The 21,694-nt window shown below is 47.6% G+C and overlaps 6 non-coding genes across 6 annotated transcripts; 2 read left to right on the top strand and 4 right to left on the bottom strand.

The window, feature by feature from the left end:
* Positions 1-2,002: 2,002 nt before the first annotated feature.
* Positions 2,003-2,075, bottom strand: TRNAK-UUU. Its single transcript has one exon. It is a non-coding gene; the product is annotated as a tRNA-Lys (tRNA).
* A 3,060-nt stretch (positions 2,076-5,135) lies between these two features.
* Positions 5,136-5,208, top strand: TRNAR-CCG. The gene has a single exon. It is a non-coding gene; the product is annotated as a tRNA-Arg (tRNA).
* A 9,794-nt stretch (positions 5,209-15,002) lies between these two features.
* TRNAA-CGC lies at positions 15,003-15,074 on the bottom strand. Its single transcript has one exon. It is a non-coding gene; the product is annotated as a tRNA-Ala (tRNA).
* A 2,383-nt stretch (positions 15,075-17,457) lies between these two features.
* TRNAA-UGC lies at positions 17,458-17,529 on the bottom strand. The gene has a single exon. It is a non-coding gene; the product is annotated as a tRNA-Ala (tRNA).
* A 2,205-nt stretch (positions 17,530-19,734) lies between these two features.
* On the top strand, positions 19,735-19,807 carry TRNAF-GAA. The gene has a single exon. It is a non-coding gene; the product is annotated as a tRNA-Phe (tRNA).
* Positions 19,808-21,125: 1,318 nt separating this feature from the next.
* TRNAT-AGU lies at positions 21,126-21,199 on the bottom strand. Its single transcript has one exon. It is a non-coding gene; the product is annotated as a tRNA-Thr (tRNA).
* Between the last annotated feature and the right edge of the window lie 495 nt (positions 21,200-21,694).

Below are 21,694 nucleotides of genomic sequence, written 5' to 3'. Positions count from 1 at the left end.
GTCCTAGGGATGTAATGTACAACATGTTGTCTGCTGTTAACTCTGCTGTTGGTATATATGAAAGTTGTTAAGAGTGTAAATCCTGAGAGTTCTCATCACAAGGAGAAAAACATTTTTCTTTTTTTTTTGGATCTGTATGAGATGATGGATGTTAACGAAACTCATTGCGATAATCATTTTGCAATATCTGTAAGTCAAGTTATTATGCTGTACATGTTAAACTTACACAGCACTGTATGGCAGTTACATTTCAGTAAAACTGAGAAGAAAATAAAAATCTTTTGTTGAGGTTTGGTGTGTGGCCCAGGATATGTTCTATGTTGTTACATATTCTGGAAGACTTGAGCGAATGTGTATTCTGCTTTCATTGAGGGAACTGCTTTATGTTGATGGGCTTCTGTTGGCTGGTGGTATTTTTAGTTCTGCCATATGCTTGATCGTTTTCTGTTTAGTTGTTCTATCAATTATTCTGAGAGAGGTCTTGAAGTTTCCCACTATAATTGTGGATTGGTCTATTTTTAGTTCTATCAGTTCTCAGTTTTTTCTTCACATATTCTGCAGCTGTGTTGTTTGGTGCACATGTATCAGAGATTGCTCTGACATCTTGGTGGATGGACACTTTTTACCCTTTTATGATGTCTTTTTCTGTCTCTGTTAATAACCTTTGTCCGAGGTTTACTTTACTAATGTTAGTATAGTAACTCCAGCTTTCTTTCAATTAATGTTCGCATGACATATCTTTTTTCACCCTCTTTATTTCAACCTGCCTACGTAGTTATATTTGTTTTTTTAAAGATTTATTTTTTAGAGGGGGAGGGGCAGAGGGAGAGAGAGACTCTGAAGCAGACTCCCCACTGAGCTTGGAACCCAGGGCTGATCCCATGACCCTGAGGTCATGACCTGAGCCGAAACCAAGAGCTGGACATTCAACTGATTGAGCCACCCAGGCGCCCCTGTAGTTATATCTGAAGTGAGTTTCTTGTAACAGCATATAGTTGGGTCCATCCTATTACTATCCATCCTTTAATTGGTGTGCTTAGATTACATTTAGTGTAATTATTGATATATTAGGGCTTCAGTCTGGCATTTTATGTTTTTTGCTTTCTGCTTGTTTCTGTGATTTTCACTTTTCGTTCCTTTTTTTTTTTTGCCTTTTTATGGACTGTTTGTACATCTTTTAGTATCCCATATTCATTTGTCTGCAGCATTTTGGACTGTCTCTCTTTGCATAGGTTTTTACATCATACGGATTTACCTTACCACAGTTTGCCAGTTCACGTGAACGCTGGTGTCCCTGCGTTCTTGTCACTCTACCCTCCTCACTTGTAACATAATTGTCTTAGCAATTTCTCCCACATACATTAGAACCACATCAGTGTTACACCTTTTGCTATTAAACATAACTTAGAAAGCTCAAGATGAAGAAAATTTATTGTATTTACCATGTTTCTTGCTTAAAATGTTTTTTTCTTCCTTCCTGATGTCCAATATTGCTTCTTTTATCATTTTCTGTCTGTTTGGAGAACTTACTGGGGCCATTGTTTTAGGGTAGTTCTGCTGACGCAATTATCTTAGTTTTCCCTGATCTGGAATATCTTGTTTCCCCTTCATTCCCGTGGGGTATTTTCTCTGGATACAGTATTCTGGACTGACAATTCTTTTCGTTCAGCACTTGAACAATGGGCCACTCTTCCCGACCTCTGTGGTTCCTGATGAGATAACCACTGTCACTCAAATTATTTTTCTGGTTTCAATTTTTTTTTCTTGTTTTTAGAGTCCAGACGTTTTGATTGCTTTTTTGATTGCCTTTTTTCTGGTCAACGGATGACTCTTCTCTAAAAACCACATACAAATACAAATCTCCAGGTCAGCAACCTTTTAGAGATCATCTCTGGAAACCAAACAGTAAACACAGTCCCAGTCAAGGTGTGAGTAGAACCGTCCTCTCCCAAACCCTTGGTGTACTTACTGGACATTACCTAGGGTAAAACAAAGGATGCTGCGCCTGAACAGGGACTTGAACCCTGGACCCTCAGATTAAAAGTCTGATGCTCTACCAACTGAGCTACCCAGGCTCCTGCAACACTCTCTTTCCGTGAGTATCTAACCTAGGCTTTGCTTACGTCGCCAATCCTCACTGTGTTTCATGTCCTAGTTTTCAAATAACATGCTTGAATTCCATTCACAGTGAAGAAGTGCCCTTTGAGAGAGACGTTACAGTCTCTGAGAGCTTTTCCCTTTTTTCTCCCTTCGTTGTCTCCCCCCGCCTCTAGTTTTTCAGAACCAGAGATGCAACGTCTCCCAGATAAAGCCGTCGGGTTTCAGACCACGTTGCTAGACACACAGGGTCTCACTTCTTGCCAAGGATCTGCACCTAAGGTGTTCCAGTTAGTACTCACACTGCTCACTGCTTCTGTTTGTATCTTTCTGCATTGCCTTGCAGCCTTTGTATCAGAGGGGAAGACAGTTGACGGAGGAAGAACTTGAAGACGCAAGAAAATGTTCCCTAACGGGCCCCTTTCTGTTGGTGGGTGGGACTGCCTCCCCAGCGCTCCCTTGACCAGCAGACCCAGGGGCTGAGCGATGTCACGGACTGCCACGCAGGGAGGTGTCCTGGGGTCAGCCTGGCATGCAGAGCCTCTTCCCCGGCATGGTCACGGCCTCAAGGTTTCAGAAAGAGTAGTCCTGGGGTGCCCTGAGGGCTCAGTCGGTTAAACGTCTGCCTTTGGCTCAGGTCATGATCTCAGGGTCGTGGGGTCCACTGGCAACCAGCCCCCCGCGTAGCGGGGAGTCTGCTTCTCTCTCCCTCTGTTGCTCCCCCTGCTTGTGCTCTCTCCCTCTCTCTCAAATAATAAATAAATCTTAAACACAGTGAGCCTCGTTCTGTCAACTATTCCTTCTCCAAACACTCACAGACAATGGCATTAATGAGGGACTTTTTAAAACAGCCAAGTGTCCACCACGTGCACCTGAGTGGGGGACGGAGCGTTCAGCAAGCAGAGGGCCTGGGGTTAATCTTCCGCACCGCCACCCTCACCTTCAAGATGAAACTGTCTGAGCCAGTCCTCCTTCTTTTAATTTCCCTTCTTCCCCCTTCTCCCCCTCCTCCTCTTCTTCCCCCACCTCCTCCCCCTCCTCTTCTCCCACCAAATTCACCATCTCTTCCTTCTTCACGTCTTTTCTCACTGTTTGCTGCTCACATCGAAAGTAACAGTGTTTCCATGGGCCTTCGCACCCCTCAGCTGCGACTGAGGCCGCGCGGGGGCTACTAGACTGAGGAGACGCCAAGTCAGCGCTCGCTCGGGGTCCCTCCCGCAGGAGGCAATGACTGCACAGCGCCTTCGCTCCAGTCACAGCGTTATCAAAGCGCAAGAAAGAAAAAAGAACGAAAGGAAACGTCGAGGGGAGCCTGGGTGGCTCAGTCGGTTGGGCGACTGCTTTCGGCTCAGGTCATGATCCTGGAGTCCCAGGATCAGGTCCCACGTTGGGCTCCCTGCTCAGCAGGGAGTCTGCTTCTCTCTCTGACCATCCCCCGCTCATGTACTCTCTCTCATTCTCGCTTTCTCAAATAAATAAATAAAATCTTAAAAAAAAAAGAAACCTCGGAAAAGACGACCACAGATAATCTCCTCTCCCTGTTCTCTCAGCTGTGCCCAAGTCAGTGAGGCTCACAGGACACAGGACATGCTGTGCTTTCCAAATTCAAGAAATAAGAAAGTTATTAGGGCCGTAGATTCATGGCTGACATAACCACACTGAGAGATTCCTGCTCTAAAGTGCAAATGTGAGATGTGATCATGGCTTGGCGGGTCATCTGAGTGAGTAAAAAATGGGGAGGGGAGAACTCTTTTTTCAAAACTACATTACAGAGGCCTCTTCTGACTCTAGACACCCTCCTCCGCCCATTTCCTCAAGTAAGATATCCCGACAGAGGGACGCAGCAAGAATAGGAATTCCAGGCTTTCCGATCTTCCTTGGATTCCTCACAGAATACTTTGTTCAAATATTTAAAAATTTTATTTATTTATTTTTTTTATTTTTTAAAAGATTTTATTTATTTATTCACAAGAGACAGAGACAGAGAGAAGCAGAGGGAGAAACAGGCTCCCAAGGAGCAGGGACCCCGATGTGGGACTCGATCCCAGGACCCTGGGATCATGACCTGAGCCGAAGGCAGACGCCTAACCATCTGAGCCACCCAGGCGCCCAAAATATTTAAAAATTTTAAAGAAATGCTGCTTAGAGCACATCAGATAAAAATCTCAGAGAAAAAAACACTAAATGGCTTTGGAGGGAGATGGTATCACCCATGCAAAGAAAAGTTTATACAGTTTTCAGAAGCTATTTATTAGCTATTTAGTATCACTTAGAATCTCTGAGCCGTGCTTTCCTGTCCTGCCACAGCCTTCTCTGGAAAGAAGAAATGTTGATGGTTGTGCTCAGTCCACCAACCTTGCTCTGCTCCTTATGCCTACCTGTGAGTTTTTTCCTCTCCCAGACTGAACAAAAAAATACCAGTTTTAAAAAATTCGGTGGCATTTTGAGGTTTTCGTCTGCTAGTCTTCGAGCACAAAATCCACGGCAACTGAGAACAATCTCAGCGTGGGAGTGAGTTTGAGGGTCCGCTGGACTCATGGACACATGGCCCTGGGTTGTTCCATGGATGAATCCGAGGGGGCTCGTGGAGCAAGCAGACCACCTTTAGGCAAACTGCTTGGGGTGTTAAGGAGTCAGTGAGGCAGACGACGCTCCTCCAAGCTACTGTCACCCTCACCTCCTCCCCACCTGGGAGTACTTTGGAAGTCACCACCTCAGACATGGTGGCTCCATTCTCTTGAGGAGGTTGAGGACCCATTACCCCGACCCACGTGGGGTGGTTCTTCTCATTGCCTCGTGGACGGTCAAATTGTTAAAGCCTCTGGTATGAATGAATTATAGTAAAATATTTTCACGAGCTCACCGTCCACTAGTTCTAAGTAATTGTTAGGGACTCCAGATGGAGTTTTGTTCCTTTTAATCCTTTTTTTTTTAAGTGTTGATAATTAAATCTTCCTCCAGTTGCAAAGTTAAAACTTTGGAAATCAGAAACCTATTTCATCTCAGCTTCCAGGTATGGAAACATGTGTCTATCAGATGGCCGCGTGGCCTAATGGATAAGGCGTCTGATTCCGGATCAGAAGATTGAGGGTTCGAGTCCCTTCGTGGTCGCTTCTTTCTTGTCAACCAAGAAACAGAAACTCTTTCATTTGATGTCCACCAGCGGACCCTTGAGTAGTCTTTGGAAACCTGAAATGAGTCAGAAGTCCTGAAAAGAGCAAGCCTGGGTGCTGCTGAGTTGCTAATAACTTACATTTTGTCATTGGCCTCTAATCACTAAATAAAAGTAGTAAAGAACTGATGAATGGTTGTTGGCAATGTGTCAAGCCTGGTTTCTGGCTCCAAGCCCTGCTCTAGATCTGGCTGATTGTGGCCAACGAAAAGATGGGAGGGGTAGAAAAGCCAACTACAAACGTTTCTCTGGAAAGCTGGGTTTCAAAGGGCTTCTATTTAAGAGTTAGAAAGAGGAGTTTGGAGGGGGTGGGGGATACTGAGCCCAGCCAGAATAGGCACTCGAAATCTGAACCCCCATAGTGTCTGTTGCTTATCAAACGGAACTATCCGGGATCCAACTTTTCCTGAGAATTTACTCAAAGCTAGTAAGTCAATTATTCTCTAATCTTTCCACTATTTGCCTTTCCTATAAGCACAGGGCGTTGGCATTTTCCATCACATGATTTGTGGAAAAGTCCTGTGAAGGATGAGTTGATGTTGACCAAAACAGCCGGTCATCTTACCAAAACTTGGCTCTGAACCAGGGATCAAGTCAGCCCCAGGGTGTCCCTTCTAACTATTCCAAGCCACTCAGAGGGATTAATATTTCAACTGCTTCTTCAATTGTTCATAAGATTTTTAACTTTGACTTTTGGAAGATTTCATGTTCCTTAAGCATCGCCATTTTATTATCGTCCAGTCATGCACTTACACTCACCCATAAAGATCTGGGATCCAGTTTTCGGTGGTGCTGAATGGATGTGTGTGGGAAGAAGCCAGAAGAAAAGAGAGAGGCAGGGAAGTTCTGTCGGAACAACTCTGATCTCTGTTTACTGTCTGTTTCCTGACTCAGAATGAAGAGACGCAACAAAGATATCTGTTAGTTTCTTTATTTTTCCTCTTCTTCCTCCCCCCCCCCCCCGTTCTCCTCTTCGATGTTACTGAAAAATAGAACTCAAGGTGAACTTTTAACTATTGTGGTGGGCATGTTTCTTGATGAAAATTTAGGGTAAACTGGGTTCTCCCCCACTTTTTTTCCTGCCCATCTTGTCTTCCTTTTGCCAAAGCAGCCATTCCGTGTGGTACCAAAGACTATGGGGTAGGACCAGGCAGCTGCAAAGGCAATGCACTGGATCATTGGTTTTCTTGTCACGTAGGCAGGGAAGTCATGAGAGAACGATTGAAAAAGTACAAGAAAGGTTTGGTTACATAGGAAAGAACACACACGGAGTTACAGGGGATTGTACTCAAGACCTTGCATGTCAGTCCTGAAGTACATAAAAATCAGCTTGTGTTACACATTCTACATAAAGTATCCGTGTCATTTTTGGATGGCTTTGAAAAACCTAACAGTGGAAAGGCAAAGTCCACTAATTTTGAAATCATTAAGCTAGAGCCTCTCTTGGCATTTCTTTCTTTCTTTCTTTCTTTTTTTTTTTAAGATTTTTATTTATTTATTTGACAGAGAGAGACACAGCGAGAGAGGGAACACAAGCAGGGGGAGGGGGAGAGGGAGAAGCAGGCTCCCCGCAGAGCAGGGAGCCCGATGTGGGACTCGATCCCGGGACTCCAGGATCATGACCTGAGCCGAAGTCGCTTAACCAACTGAGCCACCCAGGCGCCCTCTCTTGGCATTTCTGATTCAAGAAACTTCCCACTCCAATCTGAAATTTGTACACGGTAGCTGAAGCATATCTAAATTTAAAACATTTAGAGATATCTGGCTGGCTGGCTAAGTGGGTAGAGCATGCAAGTCTTGATCTCAGGGGTTGCAAGTTCAGGCCCCACACTGGGTGTGGAGCCTGCTTTAAAAAAGTGTGTAAATTAAAAACATTTACCCATTACATGTAATAATTAATTATATATATAATTATTTGTATAATCAACCTAAGTTTTCTCTTTTTTTGAACTGTGAAATTTGTAACAGAAAGCATCACAATTATTTTTGAGCTAATTAAAGATGCGGAACACAGCAAATACAGCTCATTACTTTTGGGTTTCTTTTCTACAAAGTGCTGGAAAAATATTTGGTGTAGTCCAACAGTTGCTTGGAAGACCCCCAAAGACAATTTTTGAAAAGTTAACATCAACAATGGTAAGTCATTCTGATCATATGTACCCTTAATATGTGATGAAAAAATATATATGATCTATCTATCTATCTATAGATTTATATATATAATATAAATATATCTATATCTATATTTATTTCTGTGGTCTTCTTCCCAAAAACTCATAGCCCAGCCTAATCATGACAAAAAGAACTGATGAATTCCAGTAGAGGGGCATCCTACAACATACCCAACCAGAATTCCTCTCAACTATCATAGTCATTGTGATTGCTAATTTTGCGTCAACTTGACTGGACTAACGGATGCCCAGATAACTGGTAAAACATTATTTCTGGGTGTATCTGTGAGAGTGTTTGAAGAGGTTAGCACTTGATTCTTATATATACCTTGTTACAAGAAAATAAAATGGAGAACATCCCCCAAGCAGACATAACCATGTAAGTCACATAAGCAAAACCAAATCTAGCTTATTTTATGAATACAAGTGAACCTTAACTGAAGTTATTGCTTGTAAATGTCTTTAATAATCATAAAAGAAACAAGTCATCTTCCTAAAGTGGTATAAGATAATCACTTTTAACCATCCCCTTCTGTCTTGAAACCTCCATTGTAATAACCATTTTATTTTTATTTTAAAGATTTTATTTATTTATATATTTATTTGAGAGAAAGAGAGAAAAAAAAAAACAGCATGAGAGGGGAGAGGGTCAGAGGAAGAAGCCAGTTCCCCGCTGAGCTGGGAGCCCAATGTGGGACTCAATCCCAGGATTCCAGGATCATGACCCGAGCCAAAGGCAGTCGCTCAACCAACTGAGCCACCCAGGCGCCCTGCAATAACCATTTTAAAGGCTAAACAACTTCCTCATTTTCACTTTACAAGCCATCTTGTGATGTCATGCCCCCCCCAGCTTCATATCAGTTTTGAAACTAAAGACTCTCAGTTCAGAAACTGTCCTTTTGTGCACAGTAAACCCTTAGTCAATACTATTTCACTGATCTAGCTTTAATTTTTACTGTTTCTGGATTTTTGACAGCTTCTTTATATCCTATTGGTTTTGTTTCTCTGGAGAACCCTAATACAGTCATCCAAAACAAGAAAAATCTAAGAAACTGTCACAGCCAAAAGGAACAACAACAACAAAAAAGCCTAAAGTCACATGACAACTAAATGTAATGTGGTATTGTGGAACAGACAAAGGCTACTAGGCTAAAAACCAAGAAAATCTGAATAGACCATGGAATTTATTTAATAAAAATGTATTGGAGGGGCGCCTGGGTGGCTCAGTCATTGGGCGTCCTGGAATCGAGCCCCACATCCGGCTCCGTGCTCTGCGGGAAGCCTGCTTCTCCCTCTCCCACTCCCCCTGCTTGTGTTCCCTCTCTCGCTGTGTCTCTGTCAAATAAATAAATAAAATCTTTTTTAAAAAATGTATTAGGGCGGGCGCCTGGGTGGCTCAGTTGGTTGAGCGACTGCCTTCGGCTCAGGTCATGATCCTGGAGTCCCGGGATCGAGTCCCGCATCGGGCTCCCTGCTCAGCGGGGGGTCTGCTTCTCCCTCTGACCCTCTTCCCTCTTGTGCTGTCTCTCATTCTCTCTCTCAAATAAATAAATAAAATCTTTAAAAAAAATGTATTAGGGTGCTGGGCTGGCTCAGTTGGTGGAGCATGTGACTCTTGATTTTGGGAGCTGTTTGAGCCTCCCAGGTGCAGAGATTATTTTAAAATATTTTAAAAAATAAAATAAAAATGTATCAATGTTTTATTAATTTAATAAATGTATCATCTTTTTTTTTAAAAAAAGATTTTTGTATTTATTTGAGAGAAAGAGAGCATGATGGGGGTTAGGGGCAGAGTGAGAGGGAGAAGCAGACTCCCTGCTGAGCAGGGAGCCCGATGCGGGGCTCAATCCCAGGACCCTGGGATCATGACCAATTGAGCCACCCAGGTGCCCCTAAATGTATCATCTTAATGTTAGATACTAATCGGAGAAACTGTATGTAGGGTATATAAGAAATCTCTGTAATATCCTCTCAGTTTTTCCCTGCAAATCTATTACTGTTCCAAAGTTAAGCTCTATTTACAAAATAAAAACGATCTCTCTTTTAGACATACAAGAGAAGAAAGTGTTTTAGAGCAAAGATTCTGCTGCCAAGTGAGTGCATGTCTTACAGAGCTCCTGGACCGGACAACGCTCACACTGAACATTAGGGTGACTTACCGGGCCTCTGCCGCTGATTTCTATGGAGAATTCCTTGTCACATTCAACACGGGGTAGAACAAAATGCTAATTATGTGAACGGTAAAGTACACGACAAATATTCCCAGAGCCACTCCAAAAGGGAGCTGGATTCAGCCCTTGTGTATGTGAGTTTAAAAGGGGCACGGGAAGATGAAAGAATCCCCACCAGAACTGGGTGGTGAATCCTCCCACCAGGCGTGAAGCGCACCCAGCTGAGCCAACCAGGAGTAGGATGGTTTCAGTGGGAATTCAAACCCAAGGCGTTTGGCCACTGCTTCACCTTTCCCCCTCATTCTCTCCCTCGTATTTTAAACCCAAACAGGATAACAATCCGTTGCTGCCAGTGAAATGCCCAAGCAGAAAACCAGGGGTAGAGTGTTTCTGAACTCAGCGCTGCTCCCACATGGGGCACATACAACCTCGCCCTTGCAAAACTTCCAACACAGGGGCTACCACTCCAGATGCTGGACCCCAGTTGCCCCGAAAATGCTCAGCCTCCGTTTGCTGCGACAGGAGACACTCAAGAGTCACACCACCTTCTGCAAAACAAGACACAGCTGTGGGAAGCACCCTTTCAAACCTCTTACCTTCTCTTCTCAGGGCCTGGAGACCGTGTGGCAGGAACGCGGGGCTTGGTCACCTTCTACCTTCAGTCCTGTCCATATCCTACCTGTCCGTTGAGACCCGTCCCCAAACTGCTCCTCTCCTGTCCTTGTCCTCCTCGCTGTTTCTTCTCTCCTCCACCAGCCGCATCTGTGTCCTGCCAGGGATGGAAGCCTGGACAACGTCCTCAGGCCACTGTCCCTTCTCCAGCCCTCCCCGGCGGCCCCTCCTCCGCTCCTTCCAGCTCCCGGCGCTTGCCTTTCGCGTTTGGTGATAGGAGAACCCATGCAGGCCCCTGGACCCTGGGATCATGACCAACTGAGCCACCCAGGTGCCCCTAAACGTATCATCTTAATGTTAGATTAACATTCTCTCCTCTCCTCCCCGCCCCCTCTCCTGCCAGAGGTTTAGGATTTTCTCCAGAATTCGCACGTCGGTTCACAGTTGCACCCAATTTTGCCTGGAGGTGGGAAGTGGCGGCCTCGCGCCTCGGGGCCTCAGGAAACCGGCGGCGGGCGCCGGGGCGGCTAAGAGAGCGTCGCGGTCCGCTCACGGCTGCCCTGCGCTCCGCTCCGCGCGCGAACGGCTTGGTCTGAAGGAGACGCTGTAGCGACGGAGGGGCCCACGTTCGTCCCCCGTCTGCGCCTCGCGTGTCGTGTCTTCGAAACCCCAGCTGCCGCCGAACCAGCCGCCGTCGCGTCTCCGGAGCCGGGCGCCGACCGCCGCCCTTCGCGGGAGCGCGCGAGGCTGCCCGAGACGCACGCTTGTCGCCCGCTCTCGGCCAAGGGCTGCGAGCTCGTTTCCCCCGCCGCCCTCGCTCCGCGGCGCTCGCGGGCGCGTCTTCGCAGCCCCCGGCCCGCGCCACCTTTCGTGTGGGGCAGCGTGGCGCGCAGAGCGGGAGGATTTTAAGGAGGGAGGATCTGGAGGCTCGCCGCAGGTTCAAGGCTCGTGGAGGCGGGAGGCTCGTGGAGGCCGGGAGCTGACGGAGCAGGCAGGGGCTGGGGCCTCCCTTGCTGGGGAAGAGCGGAGCGTCGTCGGTTGCGAGCGCGTCTCCGCTTCTCCCGGCACAGCCGCGAGCAGAGACTTCGCAGGCGGAGGGGCGGCCGCGTCTCCGGACGCCGCTGTAGACGAAGAGGTGGGGCACCTCGCGACCCCGCCGGCCGAGGGCGTGCGGCGCAGCGGGCGAGCGCGTGCTTGGCGTGCACGGGGCCCGGGTCCGGCTCCCGGCACCGCCGCCGGCCGCGGGGCCTCGGCTGGAGACGGCGGTCCAGTCCCGCGCTTTCCCTTCACTTGCGGGCGGCTCGGCACGTCGCCGGGTCCGCAGCGGCCGGGACGCTCCCCGGCCTCCCAGCCAGAAAGGGCGTGCCCCCCCGAAGCACCACCCGGGACGGCCGGCTCTCTTGGCTGCGAGTTCTCCTTATTATTGAGGAGTGGGAAAGAAAAAACGAAGTGGGGGGAGGAGGCCCTTGGAAAAACTCCTTTAGATGCCCCCGCCCCTCTCCCTCCTCTGCGCCCATGTCAATGGTTGTCACTGGCCCGACTGCTGGCTCCTTCCCCTTGTCCCGTCCGCACTCGCCCCTGCACCCCCCATCTTGATTACACAGCAAAAGTTCGGCCCAATCACCAGTCCTGGAGCGCCGTGACCCCAGTTTTTTCTTGTGAAAACGTGTTTAGTACACTGTCCGAGGGAAAAGTGCTTCTGGCGAAACTCGGAGGCTTCCAAACCCCGTTGTCGAAACAGGGATTTCCAGAGGTGGAAAGAGCAGCGAGCTGCCCTCCAAGCCGCGACAGTAGCGCAAAGAGGGGCTACGCCTTCCCGTGGGACGAACGGTTGGAAGCCCCCTCTCCGTAGGAGGAAGAGAACCTTCTGGTTTCCCACCTCCCTGCTGGAACCAGACGCAGAGGCAGCGCCCGCACGAATTGCCTCCCGCGCCGTCCGAAGCCCCTGCGCGGGTGAAGGTCCTCGGTGCGGAGACCTGGCCCCGCGAGGCTTTCTCCCGTCTCCTTCCGGTTCCTCCTCCTGTCCCCCCCCTTCTTCGCCGCGTCCTGTGTCGCCTTCTCCTCCACTCCCCCCCCTTCCCTCCGCTCGCATCGCCTCCCCCCAGCTCAACACTCCCAGCAGCTCAGCGCACTGCAGCCCCGCAGCTGCGCTTTCTAGGTTAGCGCTTCTCAGACCTGGACGGTAGACACGACCGCGGGGCGGGGGGGGGAGGGGTGCATTTAGTTAAAGGCCGCCCCCCCACCCCTACCCCCCGGCCGGCGGGTGTCCGCGCACTGGAGCCTTCAGGTGGAAGTGGGAAATTTCCCATGTCCGGGACGGTCCCCAGGTTCGGCAACCGCTGCGTTCTGATCCACGGTCTTCATCTCTGTGTTTGGTGGGTCGCTTCCGGGCGATGAAGTTATTCGCCAAGTTACTTTTGAATGTCCACTCGCCTCTAAGCGCCCCTTTCGGCGACGTCCTGGCGTCAACTGATTCGAGGGAGCGGAGGGGAGGCGACTGGGGAACCGGAGAGTTGATCTACAACTTACTGGGACATTCAGGAACGTACAGATTTCGCACAGGGAGAAAAGTATCCGAATGAAAACAAAGAGAAGACACAGTCATTTAGGATTACTCCCCCAAACTCATATTTGGCCACCACAAATTTTGCAACAGGAGGGAAGCGTCTATTCTTTGCGCCCCTGTGATGGCTAAGGTTTGAGTATTTGTCCACAAGGGGGGTTGGGGTGGGGAGGTTGTTATAAAAGTAAAGCTGCTACTGGGAAGTAGTTCTTGCCTTGCCTCCAGGAGGCCTCCCTGTGCTTCTTTGTGGGTCCCAGAGACAGAGTCCTCCAGACAAAACCACCGCCCGGTTTCCCGACCAGGATGCTGGGCTCCAGAGTTTGCTATAGCAATGACTGACAACATACAATTACTGTTTTTTATTTGGGATGTTTCCTTTTTCCATCTGGATCTAACTTTCCTGAGGCAACGTTTCAGGTCCTGTTCTTTGGGGCCCTTCTTCCAGCATTTCCTGCTGGGGGGACAGCCAGAAGTGTTGCAGGTGCAGAGACCCCGGTGTAATGATGTGGGAAATCTGTGACACCGCCAGACTAGCCGGAGAAGGAGTGACACATTCGGAGTTCCAACCAGAAGCCACCTGAGTTAGGGTGGGCCATGCACGCCTCTGCTGGGGGCTTTGAGGGTCTAGGGGTCAGCTACTCCCTTCCCCTGGAACAATGCATCCTACATACTGATACCCTCACGGGTTATGTGGTCGCTGTTTGGTTGCTTTATGGCGACTTCTTATATCTCATGGCTTTTAACAGCTGCTTGAGAGATTCTCTGAGGCAGTTTCAGGGCTCCATGGGAAGTACAGTGAGGCCGTAAAGAGCAAGAGGAAAATCATGCCCCAAGAATGGGTGCTTGGCAGAATGGAAGACAGTGGTCCAAGCTGTTTTCCAATGCTGATTACTCAGCGTCCCAGTCAGGAGGCAAGAGAATGAGAATCAAAGAGAAGAAAAGCTCATTCCCTTAGCCTCTGCCCTGAAATAATTTAGACAGCAGTGTGACAACAATGTACCCGAGTGAGGGTAGCCCAGAGATGGCCCTGGCAGGGGGTTCTGTGGCTCAGCTGGCTAACGTGGCAGTCTGGGGTTTGAGTCCTAAAGGAAACTGAGCTTGTGAGGGATCCCTGCTCCCTCTCGTGATCTCAGAGGAACTAGGAGGAACTGCTTTTAGCTTTTCCAAATGAGGGAATTTAGACATCATCTTTTAAATTTTGACTTCCATTTTAAAGCATCCTTTTCTAATACAAAAGGTAGCATGTAAAAAGGCTTTGCAAAGAAAAATGGAACGATTCTGGTGCATTCACCCAAAGTGTGACTTGCACAGAAAACAAAGTGCAGAGCATTGATATTCCATATTCCGTAGTTTGTACCGACTCTTTAACAAATGCTGTTAATTTGTTTGTTTAAATAAAAGCAACTTATATATTTGTCCTTATTCCCACCCAAAGACCTTTGGCCACATTTTCCTCCTGGACATTCGGTGTGGTGCTACACTAGGTGTTAATTCATTTAAAGATTTAGGAACAAAAGAGTTCAGCGGGGAAATGCCAAAGGTAAGGAATTTAAATCCGTTGTTTGCCAGTTTCTGAGATTCAGCTTCAGCAAGGGGTTGGTGGGGAGTTAGTGGGAGCCTTCCAGTATACGTTTTGTGTAAACGTCTTGTGAAAGTCCATTTAATAGGGAATACAAGTAACCGCTCCACGTTCCAGGATCTATCCTTTACAATCGGGGGACGCTCGCTCATGGAGCAGAGCTGGGCGTCTCCAGCTCCCCGATGATGCTCTGAACGTGCGCTCGTGCGCTCGGCGCGGGTCTCGGTTGCCCCTGACGCCTGCAGGCCTCGGCTCCCGGCGCGCTCCCCGAGGCGGGGGCAGCAGGGGGCACCCGCCCCTGCGCTTTGGACCGCACAGTGCTCGCAAAACCTAGGAACCTTCACAAATGTATTTTTTCTCTTTTCTGTTCTTTTTCTGCCCTGCTCTTTAGGGATTCTGCCAAATGAGACCTGAAGTGCTTGGGTCTGTGGATGCGGCTGCACCTTGGTGTTCCAGGCGGCGTTCAGGCTGACGAGTGCGGCTTCTTTTCTTCCCTCTTCTTCTGTGAACGTTTGCGTCTTGGTGGCACCACGTCCCCTGGAGTCGAAATGGCATAATGTTGAAAGGAATGCATTGGACTGTGTATTATTTTAACGGGGGCCGGGGAAACATGGTAAAGCGCACGAAAAGGCACGTTTGGAGGAGCCGGGGGTCGAACCCGGGGCCTCGTACATGCGAAGCACGCGCTCTACCACTGAGCTACACCCCCAACCGCTGAGGTCCTCTGGGGATCCCGTATAAAATTTGGAAGTTTTATCTGTGGTCACGTTGTCTTTCTGTTGGAGAAACCAAATGTGTCCAGCCCGACTAGGTTTCAGGAAGCACCTCTGTTGTAAAGTGGTAGAGGTCAGCCGTGGAGTTTGAGCCTCTTAATGTGAGATTTAAGAGTTTCAGTTCAAGGCCTGTTGAGGAACTGTTTTCCTTTTCCTCTCCATTATTTCCAGCTTTGACATGGGAACCAGCGGGAGCTTTCCCAAGAGCACGTTAGTGGACGTTCCTCCGCGTCTCAGCCTGTTGGCTCAACTGGCTTCGGAGAAGCAGGAGTCAGGGGGCAGATCAGGCTGCCGCAGAGCGAGAAAGCCATACATGTAGACAGTCCAGTGACTTTTTCGCTCTGTCCTAACCTAAGCAGGCAACTGTGGAGGTTCTTTCAGGGGTCTGCTGCACAGATAAAACAATGAATTTAATAATGAAAGGCAAGGGAGAAATTTGAGGAACGAGGTAGATTGACACTCGATTTGGACTCTCGTTGGAGTCTAATACTTAGTACTTAGGAAGGCCTGCAGGTTGGATTACGCAGATGGTGATGCCTTGTGCAAAGAATAGTAAATATAGGAGGAGGGAGTGAGTATTCTGTTAGTTTGTTGTTCTTATTGGTCTGTTGATTTGTTTTTGCTTTGGGAGCAATAAGGGGGAAATGTATAGTTTGGGTTTGGATGTGACATAATTTAAACGTCTACATGATCGCCTCTTGAGGATGTCTGCCCAAGCACATTACAATCTGAGTCTGGAATTCTGCAGACATTCCTGAACCTGAATTTCAGACATTCATGTGGCTGGGAGGACAGGGCTTCTTAGAGTAAGGACTCAAAGTTATCCATTATGACCAGTAGACTCAAATAAATAAATAAAATATTTAAAAAATAAGACCAGTAGATAAAGAACTTATTATTGGTATTTATAAAAAATGAAAAAAAAATGAGATTCCCCCAAACTGATCTCATTTTTTAAAAAATTTATATTCCTTGTATGGTCTTAAATTTTCCTTACAACACCAGTAAAAGTCCCATTTCCTACCATCAGCTTCCAGATAAGGTGATTTCTCTTCTTTGTCCGTCTTTGCCAATCTGTGACTATTTTAGTTATATAATGCAATGTATCATACTTCTCGAAATTCAGTGACTTTAAACAACCATTAATTACACTTGCTCACAATTCCCTGGGTCAGAAATTTTGGCTGGGCCCTCTTCTGCTCCTGGAGTTGGGGTTGTTCGCTACTCTTCCTTTAGCTGGCAGCACGGTTGGCCTCGAAGGTTCGAGGAGGCTCCACTCCGGGGCATCAGCACTACCCCACATGGCTTTCTGCTCACTTTTCTCTCCAGGTTCTAGCGTGGGCTTTCTTGTAGCAAGGTGACCTCCCCGTAGTCAGACTCCTCGCAGAGCATCTTCAGAGAGGGGCCATTTCAAGAGAAGCCGAAGCGGAAACTGCAGATCACTTACATCTGTGCAAGGACACAGCATCAGTTCCTCTAGTCCCCAGAGGACCATCTCTGAGCAGAAATAGTCCACAGGGACTGGTTTATTGAAGGGGAGGGGGGTCTCCTACCTCCACTAGTGCAGAGCATCTGGTTCTCAACTTTTTCAGGTACAGTGGAATGGGAAGGAAACAAGGAGATGGCTGACTTCTTGGGAGCCAAGACCTCTCCATTACGTGGATTTATCTGAAAGCGAAGCGTTCTATATTGTGGGGGATGAACATTACTTTGTCTCCAAAATTAAAGCAGATAGATGATGGGCTTTTCCTTACTTTGTCATTTTCCAGGCTCTTACTGAAGAAACAAAAGTCTGTGTTTGAGTTCATGTGTCCTATTCCTGGTATGTAATAAAGGATCATGAATAGGTGTTTGTCCAAGGCCCTCGGACCGCAGTCCAAAGTGTTTTTCCAGGTACAGCTGGAATCCTGCTCACATCACCCTAATTTTTCTCATGCCCTTGTCTTTAGGATTAGCCTTCCGACTAAAAAATTGGCACCAGTCTCTCTCTCCCCCTCTTCTCCTCTTCCCTCCCCTTCTCTCCTCCACTCATCCCTTCTCTCTCTCTCTCTCTCTCTCTTCCTCTTACTTTGGATCTTCTTTTTTTTTAAGTCATATTGTAAAATGGTAGTCCAGGTGACAAAGCTGGTTGCATTCAGGGATGTTGAATAAATCTTTTCTTTTCCTTTCTTCCTTCTGATGTCGTACCAATCATTTTTACTTTCCATGTGAGCAGAAAAAAGAATTAACAAAAAACAGAAACAGAAAACCAGATTTGGCATCCCTGAAGGAGTGTATTGATATGGAACACATTGGAAATAGGAAAAAGGGAAGCACCCTTGGAGGTGCTGGGCATCGAACCCAGGGCCTCATGCATGCAAAGCATGCGCTCTACCACTGAGCTACACCCCCCAGGTGAGAGCTTTTTCTTCTGTGATATATTAGGAAATATGACTATCTTCTGTATTCTTAGGCAAGGCCATTTTCGTGTGTGTCAGAAAATTTATTCTGTCAATGACACTAATTCTACAATTTCTAAATGGGACTTTTTTTTTTGGCTAGACTCAAGTATAGTAAATTCGAAGTCCAAATTTATACCATTCCTCCTAGGTTCTTCCCAGCTGGGGTCAGTCTTCTCTAAGAGCTCCTTACCATCCTATTGCCTTCATTTTGTTTTATTTTGCTTTGCTTTGCTTTGTTTTTGAAAACCACTTCTCCGGAAAATCTCAGGTTGGGAGTTTCACTTGTCTTCATTCTTTTTCTCTATGGTGTCTTTATCCTCCATAGATCACTCTACCTAATCTTCATTGACCATCTTGTCTGTACCCACCTCTTCAAGTGTCTTTGGTCTGTAATTACTCTCTTCCTTCACTTTCTACAGTGAACCTTTCCTGCTCACCAGCCATCTTCAAGACCAGGATATCTTGCTCTAGAAAACCAAGGAAGCACTTTGAATGTAATGAATGAATGATAATGATTGAATGAAAATGATTATTGCTTATTTCCAATTGTGTTGCGTCCCTCAATTCCATATCTTGAGAAATGGTCTTCACACTACAGATGGTTGGCAAGTCTAGAAAAGAGAAAGAAAGTGGGAGGAGGGGAAGGAGAGAGGAGGAAAGAGAGAAAGGGGGGGAAGGGGAGAGAAAGAAAGAGGAAGAAAATGTTTGAGTTCAACTTCCTTCCTACTCCTCCCTGCCTTTCAATTCCCAAGCAACCACTGACCTAATTCCTGTCACTGTAGTTTAGTTTGCATTTTCTGAAGTTTTATACAAATGGAATCATATCATATTTACTTTTTTGGTTTTACTTCTTTCACTCATCATAATTATTTTGAAATCACCATGTTTAATGTATCAATAGTTTATTCCATTTTATGCTGAGTAGTATTCCATGGTATGGATATACCACAATTTGTTTGTCCATTCACCCATTTAAGATAAGCATTTGGGTTGTTTCCAGTTATTGGCTATTACAAATAAAGCTGATATGAATATTTGTATACAAGAATTTGTATGGACATAATAGTTTTATTTTTTTTTCTGTTGGATACACACTTAGAATTTGAATGCTTGGATCATGGGGTTGGTACACCTTCAACTTTTAAAGAAATTCTTTTTCACTACTGCTAATGGTGTATGAGAATTTCATTTCCTCTGCATTCTTACCAACATTTGGTATGGCTAGCATTCTTAAATTTTAGCAACTCTTGGGTGGCTCAGTTGTTAAGCATCTGTCTTTGGCTTGGGTCCTGATCCCAGGGTCCTAGGACCGAGCCCCGCATCCAGCTCCCTGCTCAGCGGGAAGCACGCCTCTCTCTCTCCTACTCCCCCTGCTTGTGTTCCTTCTCTCGCTGTGTCCCTCTCTCTGTCAAATAAATAAATAAAATCTTTAAAAAAATTTAGTAACTCTTATAACTGCAGTTATAAGTGGTATATCATTATGGTTTTAATTCGTATTTCCTTAATGACTGATGTTGAACATCTTTTGTTTATTTGCCCTCCTTATAACTTCTTTGACAAAATCTCTACTTAAAATATTTTGGTATTTTTAAATCAGGTTTTCTTATTGTTGACTATTTAGAGCCCTTTATGTGTTCTAGATGTAAATCCTCTACCAGATATATGGTTTGCAAAGCTTGTCTCCCAGTCTGTGACTTGCCTTTCTGTTCTTTTAAACATGCTTTTCACAGAGCAGAATTTAACATTTTTTGGCGAGGTTAAATTTATCGAATTTTATGCTTTTATTGTCCTATCTACAAAATATTTGTCTGACCAAGGGTCACGAAGATTTTCTCTTATGTATGGGACCCCACGAAATTTTTTCTTTAGTTTCCTTAATTTTCCGAGACGTGTCTGGGTTAACCTGCGAGATGCGGCTTTCCGTTGGAACCCTGTTACCTCTCTCGCGTCTTCCTCCCTCACCTACCGGCCCACGCTGCCAGGAATTGGGTCCGAGCGATATAGGCGGAAGACAACAGATTCCCCCCAGTTTCTGGGTGCATAAATGTCCTGGACGGTTAGACAGCAGCACGAAGAATCCAGAATCTCCTAAAACGGAAGTTGAGAACAATCCAGGTACTGAAAAATAAATATCGGGAAGTTCTGCTTTCGGGCAGCCGAAATAGCTCAGCTGGGAGAGCGTTAGACTGAAGATCTAAAGGTCCCTGGTTCGACCCCGGGTTTCGGCAGGTGGAGCGCTTTTGTTGACGAGGACAGGCGGCTCCCGCAACCCCGAGACCTGTATCTGCCATCTTGACACTCCGTAATAATTACACCTTTGAATTTGTGTTTTGCAACTGATGTGCGACGGGACAACCGAACAAGGCGTCTGGACAAAGGGAGTGAGCGCACCGTGCGCGTCCGGCTTCCCTCGCTTCCCTTCCTGCAAACAGCCATCGCCGAGCCCCCTGAATCCTGATGTGTGAAGGCAAGGTCGACAGTAACATTCATGCTGATAATTTACAACGTGGATTCCACTTAATCAGAATGACATTAAATAAGCAAATGAAACATACATTAAAGGTCGAGAGAGACCGAGGAAGAAAGGGGGAAAGACTTATATTCTATTACTACTTGTAATGGCACTTCCCTCTCCTTAAAAAAAAAAAAATTTATTTATGTATTTGTTTGCTGGGCTACAGGGACAGTCAGGAGGAAGAATCGACGCTGGGGCGCAAGCCACAAACGACCGCTTGCACATGCCCCCAAGAGCGACCGCACTACACCTCAGAGTCTTACTTCGGAAGAATTAAAGCCTCACACGCACGGCGGTGGAGATGCTGGGTTCCTGTCCGAGCGCAGCAGGATCGGCCCCGATTTTACACGCGCGGAGGGAGGCGCAAGTCTGACGGCCGGCACACAGCCCGCAGGTGCAGAAGAGCCGCGGAGCCCAGGTGTCCGTGGGCCGCAGGCTTCCCCTCCTGTTTTGGATGAGGGACCTTACATTTTCATTCTGCCCTGGGCCCCGCCGATGTAAGCCGCGCTGATCAGCATTCAGTCAACATGCACCCATTTCTTGGATTAAATCATCTACCTCCATGGCCCCCCCAGGCCCCCCACACACCTGCAGTTGAGTTACAATCTCTAGAGCACTGGCAAGTATGCTGTTAAAGCTCATGCCCACAGAGTTCCCTCTCTGAACTTCAACCGGTCCGTTCATGAACTGCATGAAATCAGGATTGGATACCCGAGATCACATTGCCCGGAAAACCCCAAGGGCACCTGTTCTTTGTATTTACAAAAAGACACATCAGGAAAACAGGGCACATGCTAGTACCTTATTGCTCGTTGGTTATTAACACGGTCTTGCTTCGTGTGGCTGTACCAGAATCAGCTCCATTTTGTGTCCAAGGCCTTGGGATACTACCTGCTACGGCCGAAGTCGGGGGTGGCGGGGTGAGGGTTGGGGAGTGTGTGGAGGGAGGCCGATGGTAGAAATAAAAACTGCAAGTCCAAGTTTAAGAAAACGGGCGGAATTAGGCCAGCGGGTAAACACAGGAGCTGCAAAGGCCCCGCTGGGATTCGAACCCAGGATCTCCTGTTTACTAGACAGGCGCTTTAACCAGCTAAGCCACGGAGCCCACGTCGGGGGTGGGTGGAACTTCTTGCATCCGAGCATGATTTCGCTCTGCAGCTGCGTTTCTGAGCGGACCCCGTCCCTTTCTTGGGCTTTCGTCCGCCCAGAGCCACCCGGACCTGAGCAACCATGGCCCACGCACAGGTTCGGTGGTTTTCCCGCTGCCTTGCTCCGCACAACCTCACTGCATTCGGCTCGGAGCCTCGATGCGGCCTCGGGGAAGCTCGCGCGGACGGCGGGGAAGGCGCCGTGTGCAGACTCCCTCCGAAAGCGCAGGACACCGGCGCGGGAAGCCACCGCGGGCCGTTTGTCCCGGGCCGGGCCGGGCGACACTGCATCAGGGCCCCAGACCTTCTTCTCTATCTTGCGCTGTGGCCAGAGGCGGGCGGCGAGTCCCCGGCCCACGACGTCCCTGCGGACCGGGCCCTGCGCCTCCGGGGGTCGTGCGTCGTGGCGCGGGGGCCCTGCTCCGCTCCTGAGGTCCGAGCCCCCTCCACCA

The sequence above is a fragment of the Mirounga leonina genome, unplaced genomic scaffold (assembly GCF_011800145.1).
Source record: "Mirounga leonina isolate KUSES-001 unplaced genomic scaffold, KU_Mleo_1.0 Mir_366, whole genome shotgun sequence".
Classification (NCBI taxonomy): Eukaryota; Metazoa; Chordata; class Mammalia; order Carnivora; family Phocidae; genus Mirounga; species Mirounga leonina.
This window is presented reverse-complemented; position numbering and strand designations above follow the sequence as displayed.